Consider the following 13,056-nt stretch of genomic DNA (forward strand, 5'->3'; position numbering starts at 1 on the left):
TTAGGGTCTGAACTTAAGATTTGGTATGATTCCAAGAAATTGTATTCTCTGGAAATTTCTAAGTTCTAAGGTAATAAAAAAACAAATGGAATTTATACATAACTAAAGAGAGTTCTTTGCAGTGCAACTTGTCTTTCCCAGTGCTAAGGAAAAGGCAGATCAGTATAGCTCCTGTTAATTACATTGTTGCAGAATTTTGTAGACAGTATATGTAAGAAAATCTCTGGGGTTGATGGGAAGTTTGCTGAATGAGATACAAAGCCGAATAAATTTCACAGGCTGAACTTGTCAAAGTATTGTTGTCTTCACTGACAGCTTAACTGGCTGAAAATTGCTAATTCGGCAGATGGCCAAGATACCACTCTGTCAGGATAATATTTAGCAAAGTTATGATGGCTTTCCAGAGAACAGTCTGCTGCTGTTAGCCTGTCTTCAGCTAGTCCTTCTCAGTAACAATTACAGGTAAACGAACAGAGTTGAACCGAGTTGTAAGAAGTGAGAGAACTGTGAAGAGCAAGAAGAATAACAACCACTGAGTCACACTGGAGGATACATTGCTATGTAAAGAAGGTGGGGAGGACCTGGTCTCTTCTAGGGACACAGTTGTGTTATCAAAAAAGAAGGCTTATTCTGACAGAATAAGGGAAGATCAGATGCTTTGCAGTATTTCTCTCAAAGTTTTGATCAAAGTGGTAAGTTCACCTGCAAGTTGCTGTTCTGCACATTGGAAGAGGCAGAAAGTCTACAGTGACTTCTAGAAAAAGCTAAGCTATGAAGAGGAGCCCATTAACATAAGAAGTGTAACTAAGCCCATCAGCTCAGTAGAGTGGATCAGATTTAAATTCTGAAGATCTACGTAAAGGTAAAGTTTGTGGTATAAAACTGAGTGTGGTGATGAACCTGGACTATTTGGCATTTGAAATTTTGTTCTATGTATTTCTGAATTATCAACTGCTGTATTTTTAAATGTATTACAGGATCCCTAAGTTCAATTTGACAGACCTAACATTTTTATATAGAAATCTGTTAAGAACTGCAAATGGATTGATGCAAATTAAATGTTTCCAGATATCAGCAAATGCATTGGTTTAATCCTTTCTTAAATTAATATTCCTCTAGAATTTTTTTTCTTGTTAACTAGTGTAGATGCAAGAAGCTATGCCTCAAGTTTCAGTATTTTATTAATAAACAATTATATTAATTAATAGTTTTACACTAAAGAGTAAATTCACAGAGTGGATATTTTTGTATCTGCTTATAAGTGTTAAAATGTACTGTAATGTATGCATGTAGTTGAATAGCTCAGGTAATGAAAGAGCTGTGAGTTTAGCCATAATTCTACAATGTGTCATATTCATAGTCTAGCAGAAATAAGAGGTGGTTTTAAACTGATGTGCTGTTGCTATGCAATAAGAATTAGTAGCAGTAGTAACGTATGTCCAGATTCACACAGTTTTTAAAGGTAAAGTTGCATTTATACATATACACGTATACATGTAAGAAGTTCTACTGTTGGAATAATCTCTCTGCATTTAAGATATTAAAATGTAAAATTTTATTGAAAGATAATCTCTATATCAATAAGGAGAAGAACTGTGATACAGTGGAAGTATGGAAGAACTTTTTTTTTCTAATATTCCTAATTTCAAATATAAAGAATAGAGCCAGAATCAGCAGGGGCTTAAAAACTCTGATGATCTCCATGTCAGGGCTCAAAGGGCACCAATAGGCCTGCCTGTCTCTGTCCAGAACGCCCTCTCAGTCTCCGTGGGGTCTCCTCCTCATAGTGTCCACATCCCAGGACCGCCTTTTTAGACCTATCCAGTGCTGTCAACCCTTCCCAGAGACTCCTCAGCAGGGATGGTCTGCAGCTCCTCACAGCCCTGCCCTGCCCAGCCATGGGCCCCCCCAAGCCAACTAAAAGCCCACATCCCAGCCTGGTTTTAGTGTCCTCAGAGCCCCAGGGAGATGCCTGATGGTTGGGGCTGGGACTGCCCCTGTGTCCCCCAGCTGGCCAGTCCTTTCTGAGGCAGTGGGACAGACCCTGGTTGCCAAGCCCTGCCACCACAGGGGAGCCACCACAGCTACTGGTGCATGGTCCCCAGTGAGCTACCAGTCCACCCAGCACCCTGATACCTCAGTGTTTTTTATGTATATCTCTTGTATAAAGTTATTAGTGTGCATATATAAAGAGGTCAATAGGGTGATAACTGCTGTATAAGGAACAAAAACAAATGTTTCTATTCCATGATTCTTAAAGCTGTGCTGGCATTAGTAATTACATTTATTCAGGAATATCCCCAGGCACTGAGGCTAACTGTCACCAAGGGGCCTGAATTTATGCTCACAGTGCATGGACTCCACTGGAAGCTGGCTGCATGCAAGCTGCCTAATAAGAATGGTCCTTTGAGAAGTATGAGTCCTGGGCTTCTTCTGGGAAGTTACTCTCATAAATTCAAAGCAGCTGAATATTTCTCATGTTACAACACAAAGGAAGGAAAAGAATTAGGTATATCACTGTACATCTCTACCTTTCTCATGACACATGAAGGATTATAACTGGGAATAATTTGCAAAGTAGGCCTGCCTTCCATGACAGTGCAAGCCTATTGAATTTATACCTCTGAACTGGATTAATGAGTGACCTACTTGAGCCTTGTAGATTATGCTATTCTGAACATTCCCATTTCTATACAAAAAAAGATACTAAAATCTGCCTACAAAAGTGAAAATATGCATGAAGAACTCTTTCATTTATTGTTATACAGAGCAGTATTAAATAAAGATACCCATAACTTGCTGGACAAGAAAAAAACTGAATTATTTCTAAAGTTACCTGTAAAGATTCTGTTCTATCAGTGCAAAAAAAACAGAGATGAAAATTTGAGAAAACCTCTGCTATTTTTCTAGTTATGGAATAATTTGGCCTTATTAAGAGGTTAGCTGAAGATCTGCATTGGTTAATGAACTTCATGAGATAATTTACCAGTACGAAAGGAACCAACATTAGAAGTGGACAGTTTCAGTCACTGAAGTTAAGCTTTAGGGAATCTTACCTTCCTTCTTTTGTCTAGTGCCAAGTACCAGCATCCAGTTGAGGCTTTCCTTTGTAAGCCAGTCTCAAGACAGCCTATATGGTAAATTCATGGATCTGCACATTGCCAAGGTTTATGACCCAGGCTAAAGAGTCAGGCTTCAAGATTACTAACATGTTTTTACCTTAGTACAAGATGTCTGTGCATGATTCAGCTGCTCAGTCATGACTTGGGCTTCTACAAGCTTTTGGATAACTCAGGTGGCACCACTACATTAACAGAGCTATGCCTGGATTAATTTTTTGTATTTACTGCATATGATCAGTTGTTTATTTTTTCCCCTCCTCCCTTGTTCCCCCCCAAAATAAAATAATTTCTAAATTATATTTATTGGGAAAATAATATCTTGATTTGGGCAAAAGAAAGGAAAAAAGAGCTTAGCTATGTAACCAGAAAATTTGGAATTGAACAGGCAATGTAATTTGGAGAGTTATCTTTGTTGAGACAGTGGGAAGCCTCTGCCAATGGACATTAACCTTTAACATTGAACTTCCCTGGAGTGAGCTTCAAGAGAAGCACATAGCCTATGCTTATGAAAAAAAAGCAGAAAATAATGTTTTCTAAATCCTTTGTGAATTCTGGAAAAAAAAAATAAAATAGGGTTCTTTTGGCTCTGAGAACTTTCATTCTGTAATCCAAATAATTACTAATAATTATTTGGTTTAAGAAAAAAACCCTATTTCTTAAAAATGACCACTGATGATCAGCTGAACTTCCTAAATTTATTCAGAGCTAATTTAAGTACCTCTAGTGCACAGATGACAAACAGAGGTATTGTGACTCACAGTCCTAGATTTAAAGAAGCCAAGCAGGCTCAATACTATGTTAACTCTGATAGTTGGCTTTGAGAGTAATCAAAGAAACTATCTAAAAATCAGAATAATGAGCAAAATTCTGTAGCACAGTCCATAACATGTAGAAATACCTTTTTGAAATAAGAGATTACACCTTGGAAAATAGAGTGAGGAAACCTGGAAGTCCTGATGTCATAGACAGAGTGATTATGAGAAAGGAGTGCCTTTCTCTAGACCTATCTGGCATTTTCCACCACCTTGGGAAATATGGAAGTAGATATGATAGTAAAATAATCTTACTTTCTTGATTCATGCAGGTAGATCATGCTTCTGAGGTATAGAAGCAACTAGAAATAGACTATTATATTTCTCTGTAGCTATATTTACATTTAAGGCACTCTCCCCAACTCTTCCAAAACACTCCATGTGATCAGGGAGAGTAAGGTCTTGAATTCAGAGTTGCCATATTCCAAACCATAGCCTCAGTGCTATGTGGGCTAATAGTGTGCCAATATTCACTTGTTCTTAGATATTTTTCAATGTGCATGTCTGTAAAAAATGTGTAAATTAAATAATCTTAGTAGTCTTAGTTACTCTTTTAATTTTTATTTCAGTCTTACTTTTGCCATATTTATCAAAAGAAAGCATTATTTTGCTCCATAATACAATGAGTTCTTCAGGCTTCTTTTGTTGCTATTAGCTTGCCAGTTGTTAACCTCTCCCCAGTTTTCTCTACACAAGGAAGTTTGGTCAGTCTCATGAAAAGAATATCACTAACTACTGTGTTAATTTGATGGTGCAATTAGTGGAATTCTGATAAAATGCTCAATTTTTTTCCATTGCCTATACTGGAGTTTGTGGATTCACACTAGTGTAAATAGATAAATAGTTCCTTCAGCAAGCCACATTCATAGAATCATAGAATCATAGAACTATTCAGGTTGGAAAAGACCCTTGGGATCATCAAGTCCAACCATCATCCCTACTCTACAAAGTTCAGCTGTAAACTATATCCACCAACACCACATCCAAATGACCCTTAAACAAATCCAGGGATGGTCACACAACCACCTCTCTGGGCAGCCTATTCCAGTGCCTAACCACTCTTTCTATGATTTTTTTTTTCCTAATGTCCAGTCTAAACCTCCTCTGTTGCAGCTTGAAGCCATTCCCTCTTGTTCTATCACTAATTACCTTTGAGAAGAGACCAGCACCAACCTCTCTACAATGTCCTTTCAGGTAGTTGTAGAGATTGATGAGGTCTCCCCTCAGCCTCTTCTTCCTCAGACTAAACATTCCTAGCTCCTTCAATAGTTTTTCATAAGATTTATTCTCTAGGCCCTTCACCAGCTTCATTGCCCTCCTCTGTACTCACTCCAGGGCCTCAATATCTCTCTTGAATTGAGGTGCCCAAAACTGGACACAGTACTCCAGGTGTGGCCTCACCAGTGCTGAGTACAGGGGGACAATCATCTCTCTACCTCTGCTGGTCACACTATTTCTAATACAAGCCAAGATGCCAGTGGCTTTCTTGGCCACCTGGGCACACTGCTGCCTCATATTCAGCCTCTTGTCAACCCCTAGGTTCTTTTCTGCCAGACACTTTCCAGCCACACTTCCCCAAGCCTGTACCTGGGATTGTTGTGGCCCAAGTGCGGGACCCAGCACTTGGCCTTGTTGAAGCCCAGACCATTGATGTTAGCCCAGTTATCTCATCTATCCAAGTCTCTCTGTAGAGCCTCCCTAGCCTCATGCAGATCGACACTCCTGCCTAGCTTGGTGTCATCTGCAAACTTACTGATGATACACTCTGTGTCCTTATCAAGATCATCAATAAAGATGTTAAACAGAAATGGTCCCAACACGAAGCCCTGAGGAACACCACTTGTGACTGGCCCCAGCTGGATTTGACTCCATTGACCACCACCCTTTGGGCCTGACTGTCCAACCAGTGCTTGATCCAACAGATCGTGTGCTCATCCAGGCCATGAGCAGCCAGCTTTTTTATGAGACTTCTATGGGGAACTGTGTCAAATGCTTTTTGGAGGTCCAGATTGATAATATCCACAGCCTTTCCCTCGTCCAACAGACAGGACATCAGGTCATAAAAGGAAGTCAGGTTCATCAGGCAGGACCTGCCTTTCATAAACCCATGCTGACTGGGCCTGATCCCCTGGTTATCCTCTATATGTCTTCTAATGACATTCAAGATGATCTGCTCCATGACCTTCCCTGGTACCGAGGTCAGACTCACAGATCTATAGTTTCCCAGATCCTCCTTTCTGCCTTTCTTGTAGATGGGTGTTACATTTGTTACCCTCCAGTCCATTGGGACCTCCCAGTTAAGCAGGACTTCACATTCTTCTAGCTGGAACAATCTTATAAAGCATCAAGGAAGATGATATTTAGATATTTAATTTTCTATTCTGGAATGATCTTTCAGGAATGCCAAGATCTTCTGATATAAGATAATCATTCACAGATATCCTTGGAACCGAAAAGGTTTTCCTTAGCTACAAAGCCTCACCAACAGTGAAGAAGAGTTACTCAGGAATATAAATTAAAATTGCTCCATAATATTTAATTAAAAGAAAAAAAATCAGGTATAGTTAAATATATTCTGCTTTCTGTTAGAACATTTTCTTTTCTTATTTTTCAATTGGCCAGGTTTGGTTGTTTGCTTTTTTTTATTGTGAGGAAAAGAAATCAAAGTAAGGAGGAAGACAGCAAACTAGACTCTTTTTGACCTGTCCGCCTATTGTTGTAAACAACCCAGCACAGACCTTACATTGAAGCTATGCAATATATATCTAATTGAAAATTTAACACATTTTGAAACACTCAAGATTTTAAAATCTAGAAAAAGTGGTTGCAAATGCATGTGTCTGTTTAAGAAAGCACTGTCAAGTCTATTAAGACAATGGTGTTGTACTGTACTGTAGTGTAGTACTACGTTGAAATAAATCTGTTCATGTTATTACCTTCCCTCTAAGAGATACAGCAGTTTATCACAAGGCAATGTGAACAAGATTGCCATACCTTCATCAAAATGGCTCATGATTGCCTCATCACAGCTAAAACCACCTTTTGATAACTTTTGTCATCTTCCTTAGTATTTTTAATTGCCTTTTCTTTTAGGCTTTCAATCAAGTAAAAAAAAAAAAAAAATCTCATTAGCAAAGCCAATTCACAATTATTAGCAACGTCATTAAAAAGGGGGGGAGTAGCTTCCTACATAGAAACAATATTTTGTAGATCTTGATAACAGGGATTTAATAAAAGGCATAAATACAACTTAGTATTTGAAAAAAAATCTGTTTCACAAACTGCTTAGACACAAAACACTTCAGTTTCATCTTGCAAATTAAAATATCATAAACCAAAAACTGAGAAGATAATTGTTAAAATGCTGCTTTCAAAGAGACAGACAGGAAAATGCTATGAAAATACAGCTCCCATCTTATCTTTTAGGGTTTTGAATGCAGAATATGAAATAGGAAAATTTTATTACTTAAAGAGAACTTTTGATCTGTTGAAAAATAGTAATTTCCAGGCACTAAGAGCAGGCTCATGTTCAAAAGAATTATTACATATGATAACAAGGTTATTTGGCTAGTCCTGTTTCTGAACTGAACCTCAACAGGAGATGTGAGAAGCTTCTTGCATATAGTGTATTGTTTCAATGAAAACGGCAACTTCAATGGGTTATCAGCACTAGATGAGAGCTACTTCTCACAGAAGCATGAGGTTCAGTGTCAACCTGCCTCTTTGAAAGTTTAGCTGATTTGTAGCAGGATTGGTACACATATTTAGTGGGTAGGATGTGGGAGCTATTCCTTCTTAAAGCAGTTATTTCTGTAAGCCCTGATGCAAACCAGCCAGACACTTTCTGCATATCTTACGTTGTTAAGTTCTCTCTTCTTGACCTCCACATGGTAGTAGGGAAAGAAATAAAAAGCATAATCAAAAATTTCAGAATACAACTGATAAATCTGAAATATGCAGGAATAAAGCAATAACAGTACAAATGCTCACTGTGGTGCTGATAGGAAGTAAATACCAATGCTATGTTTCAGTAAAGTAATGATGAAATACTAAGTCTTTAATGCTTAAAGTTTGTATTCATATATTGAATTCATCCATTCACAGTTTGAAAATATGAGAACTGTAGTGGGAAATGGAACTGAAGTTTTGAAAAAAGAATAGAATTTTTCAAAACAGAAAGAGGCTGAGGGACCAAATGCACTTCAGTAAGGTTCAATCAACATGGAGATCAAATCAATATCTGAAATGTGACATCTTACAACATAACAACACAAATCAAAGAAAGGAATTATTCACAGCCTTAGAAAATGACAGGAGAAAGAGCAATTGCCAAAACCTAAAAAAATAAGGGTCAAGTACAAGTTGTACATGAGGGGGGAATAACCAACCAACGAAAAACAACCACCCAAGGAAAATAGTAAAAAGACTAACAGGTTACGAAGGAATTTGGGACAATCAAAACTGCCTGCGTTTGAAACTACCTTACATTAAATAGTAATGAGTACTCCTGAAAATGCTGAGGATCAGAATATGCAACCTCAAAAGTACTTCCTGGTTGTCACTTATGAGTCACTAGAATTTCTGTTTTCTTGTGCAATGTGTTGATTTCCTTTATAATTTCTTCAGAAATAGCCCTCAGGGCATTAACATTATTAGATTATTCTTTCAAAATACCATTTATTTTAAAAAAAAACCCTTTCCTTCCAAGTTTACTGTAGGATCTACTTCCAGTCCCTCAAATGCTTTTAGCTTAGATTAATTTAATTTCCAATGATTTAATTACTTCCAAATGTCATGGATCACCTTGTTTACTGTTTCCAGTCCTCTAACTTCCTCTCTGGAATTGACTGCAGGAGTTGTACTGCCCTCTTTTATTTTGACTGGTAGAGAGTTGCTTCAGAGAAGGAACTACATCCCCACAGAGCTGTCACATCTGTGTGCTCTTTATTTTGTAGAGGTCCATGAATGAAAAAATTACTGAGTTTTACCTTTTTCTTCCTTCTCCACAAATGTGATTCAAAGATGACAATAGCAATGCAGTATCCATGTAATACTGAAGTTCAAAATAAAGACATCTGACCTCAATGTGCCCAATGAATGCTGATTTTAGAATGGAGGAAGAAAAAAAAAAAAAGTAAAAAGGCTTCAAACTTTGAATTTTAGGAAGGCAAAGTGCAGCCAGGAAAAAAAATGCTTTGCTTCTAGCAAATAAATCATTGATAAACAGCTTGATTAAAAATCTCTGTTACTTTTTATTCCTCATGAGACCTCCAGATTTACAATAGTAAAGCACCATTCAAATTATATATTTCCTTGCAGTAAATATATTATTAGCAAAAACTGTTGCTAACCTTCCAAGAGAAGAGACAATAAAATATATTAATATAAATGTTTATGTAAATACCTGATACTTTACCTATTTCATTCATAACTGATAGCCCAATTAATGTAACCTCTATCTGATTTACACACAGCTTCCTCCATGACCTTAAGTAAAATGGACATGATTAAAATCTAGTCTAATGGTATTTAATGGTTCTGTCTCATTTCTAATAGTCTATAAATGCATTATATTAAAAGACTTAGTGGTAGAACCCATAGTAATAAAGCCCAGAACACCCTTTTTAAAAAAAAAAAATCTTTTCATAAGTATGCAGCCATTAAAAATAAATTAGTATGTAATTTTGTACTGGCTGTGTAGTAATTTTTTAAATATATTTTTCAGCTTCCCTGTTTTCAAAATTAAGTAAGTACAGTAAATCTGAAGTAAATTAAGCAAATTTGAGCAACTGAAAACTATTCCTTATAAATAATTGTTACAGCTTTCAATGATGTGTATATTTATCTCTTTTCCTGCTTTTGCGTCCAAAGTGTTTGTATTGTCTGACCATCTGGTGGTCATCTTGAAGACTTAGAGGTTAATGTCTGCATGGTGCTGACTGAGGTCTAGACCCAGTAGGTAATTTAGACTCCATTTCTCAAAGGTATTACCCTTTGAACCAAAAGGTACACAATTTCAGTGAGATTTGGTGAACCATCTAAAGTCACTATCTTGAAAAATTATATTCAGTTGTCACTTACATGGACATTTCTAAAGACTTTAAATCTTGACTTAGATGACATACTGACATTTAGTTCGGATTTGATGGTACTTTAAATACTTTTTTATTTTATTTTTAGAGTCCTCAGTTGAAGACTATTTCATTCTGAGACCATCAACTTCAGTAACGCTTATGCACACATCTATGTCCTGACTGCTGTTGTAAGTTTTCTACTCTATGGAGTCATGCAGTCCTATCTACTCAACAGTGGTCCAGGTAGGGTCTTCAACAGAATTCTGAATCATGCTGTCTAGAATATGAGTGTGCCTTTCTACACTAGACATGACATCATGAGCAGACGGTGATACTCATAGATAAATTTGACACCAGTGTCCTTGACCCTAGCCATACCACTATGTTCTGCTGTACTCTTCAAAGTTCTCAGGACACCATAGTCAGTAGGAGTAAAATCATCAAGATGGTTCTCCTTTGCATAGTCCACCACCTCAGTGTCTTGACTTTTATGATGGAAAAGTAGTGACAGTGTATGTAATAGTATATGTAAGATGCTAAAACCTTGGTCCAATCTCTACACAACCTCGTAAAAAGCCCCTTCCTGGCTTTCCTGTAGGCCCTTCAGGTACTGGAAGGCTGCTATAAGCTCTCCTAAGAACCTTCATTTCTCCAGCTGAAGAGCCCCAACTCTCTCAGACTGTCTTCATAGGAGAGGTTCTCCAGCCCTCAGATCGCCTTCTTGGCCCTCCTCTGGACTGGCTCCAAGAATTCCATATCCTTCCTGTGTTGAGGGCTACAGAATTGGACACAGTACCCCAGTCTCACAAGAGAAGTGTAGAGGGGGAGAATCACCTACCTCAACCTGCTGGCCACACTTCTTTTGATGTAGCCTAGGATACAGTTGGCTCTCTGGGTTGTAAGTGCACATTGCTAGCGTATGTTCTCCTTTTCATCGAATAACACCCCAAGTCCTTCTCCTCAAGGCTGTTCTCAATCCATTCTCCACCCAACCTGTATTTGTGCTTGGTATTGCCCCACCCCATGCTCCGGACCTTGCTTTTAGCCTTATTGAACTTCATGAGGTTGGCATGGGCCGATCTCTCAAGCCTGCCAAGGTCCCTCTGGATGGCATCCCTTCCCTCCAGTGTGTCAACCACACCACACGGTTTGGTGTCAGCAAACTTGCTGAGGGTGCACTCAATCCCACTGTCTGTGTTCATAGAATCACAGAATCTTAGGGGCTGGAAAGAACCTCAAAAGGTCATCTAGTCCAACCCCCCCTGCCAGAGCAGGATCACCTAGAGTACATCACACAGGAACCCATCCAGGCGGGTTTTGAACGTCTCCAGCGAAGGAGACTCCACAACCTCTCTGGGCAGCCTGTCCGAGTGCTCTGTCACTCTCACAGTAAAGAAGCTTTTTCTGATGTTTATGTGGCACCTCCTATGTTCCAGTTTGCACCCATTGCCCCTTGTCCTATCACTGGACATCACTGAAAAAGAGAACCAGCTCCCTCAGCCTTTCATCATAAGGGAGATGTTCCGCTCCCTTAATCACTTTTGTGGCTCTGCGCTGGACTCTCTCAAGCAATTCCCTGTCCTTCTGGAACTGAGGGGCCCAGAACTGGACACAATATTCCAGATGCCACCTCACCAAGGCAGAATAGAGGGGAAGGAGAACCTCCCTTGACCCTTTCTAATACACCCCAGGATGCCATTTGCCTTCTTGGCTACAAGGGCACATTAGTGGCTCATGGTCACCTTCCTGTCCACCAGGACCCCCAGGTCCCTTTCTCCTACACTGCTCTCCAGCAGGTCAGCCCCCAACCTCTACTGGTACATGGGGTTGTTCTTCCCCAAATGCAAGACTCTACACTTGCCCTTGTTGAATTTCATCAAGTTTGTCCCTTTCATCTTTGTTGCTGACAAAGATGTAAATAACCCTGGCCCCAGTACTGACCCCTGAGGAACACCACTCATCACTGTTCTCCATGTGGACATCAAGCCATTGATCACTACTCTCTGAGTGCAACCATTTACCTAATTCCTGATCCACCAAGAGATCCACCCATCTAATCTGTATCCTTCCAGTTTCGAGACCAGGATGTCGTATGAGACAATTTTGAATGCTTTGTGCAAGTCCAGGTAGATGACATCATTTACTTTTCCCTTGTCCACTGATGTAGTGATACCATCATAAAAGGCCACCAAACTTTTCAGGCATGATTCACCCTGGTGGACGCCATGTATTTTGCCACCAACCACCTCCATGTTTTCCATGTGCCTTAGAAGAGCTTTCAGGAAGATCTGCTCCACGATCTTGCCAGGCACAGAGGTGAAACTGACTGGTCTGTAGTTCCCTGAGTCTTCTTTCCTTCCCTTTTTGAAAATGGGGGTTACGTTTCACATTTTCAGGTCAGTGGGAACTCTACCAAACTGTCACAATTTTTCAAATATGATGGACAGCAGTGATAACACTACTTTGAAGAGAGGACTTCCACAGAGCTATTTATGGGGCATTTTTAAGACTGGCCATTGCACGGTCTTCAAACCTTATTGCTTCAGACTGAAGTTGTACTATGTGATTGCAGGTGATGCTATTTTAGACTACCAGAGAAGTCAGTAACTTCGTTAGAAAAATAAATTCTTTCCAATTTCCATTTATTTATAATTGTAATAACCAAATTAGTTTAATCCTTCCAACTTCCATGACATTCTTTTTATTCTGGCAACAACAACAAAAAAAACACATACCCTAGAAAAAGCATCCTCCATTTTTCATGAATCAGTCTGTTTTCTACTGGTAATTAGAGAGAACGGATATTCTAAGGGGTTAAATATCCCTAAAGTCTGCTTTTCTAGTGCAATGTAAACAACAGAACAATAGGCAATATAACTGTAACACTAGATCAATTCCCTAATTTTTAAACTTGTAGTCGATTTCCAGAAGTTCTGTATCAACAGCTATGTGCTGAAGTAACAGTTTAGGAGATTAGTAATTTGTTGTGAGCACTAAGCTGGTGAGGTTCAGCTGAAAAATAAGTCTCTATATATTAAAAGTCCCTAA

Source organism: Apus apus, chromosome 2, assembly GCF_020740795.1.
Source record: "Apus apus isolate bApuApu2 chromosome 2, bApuApu2.pri.cur, whole genome shotgun sequence".
Lineage (NCBI taxonomy): Eukaryota > Metazoa > Chordata > Aves > Apodiformes > Apodidae > Apus > Apus apus.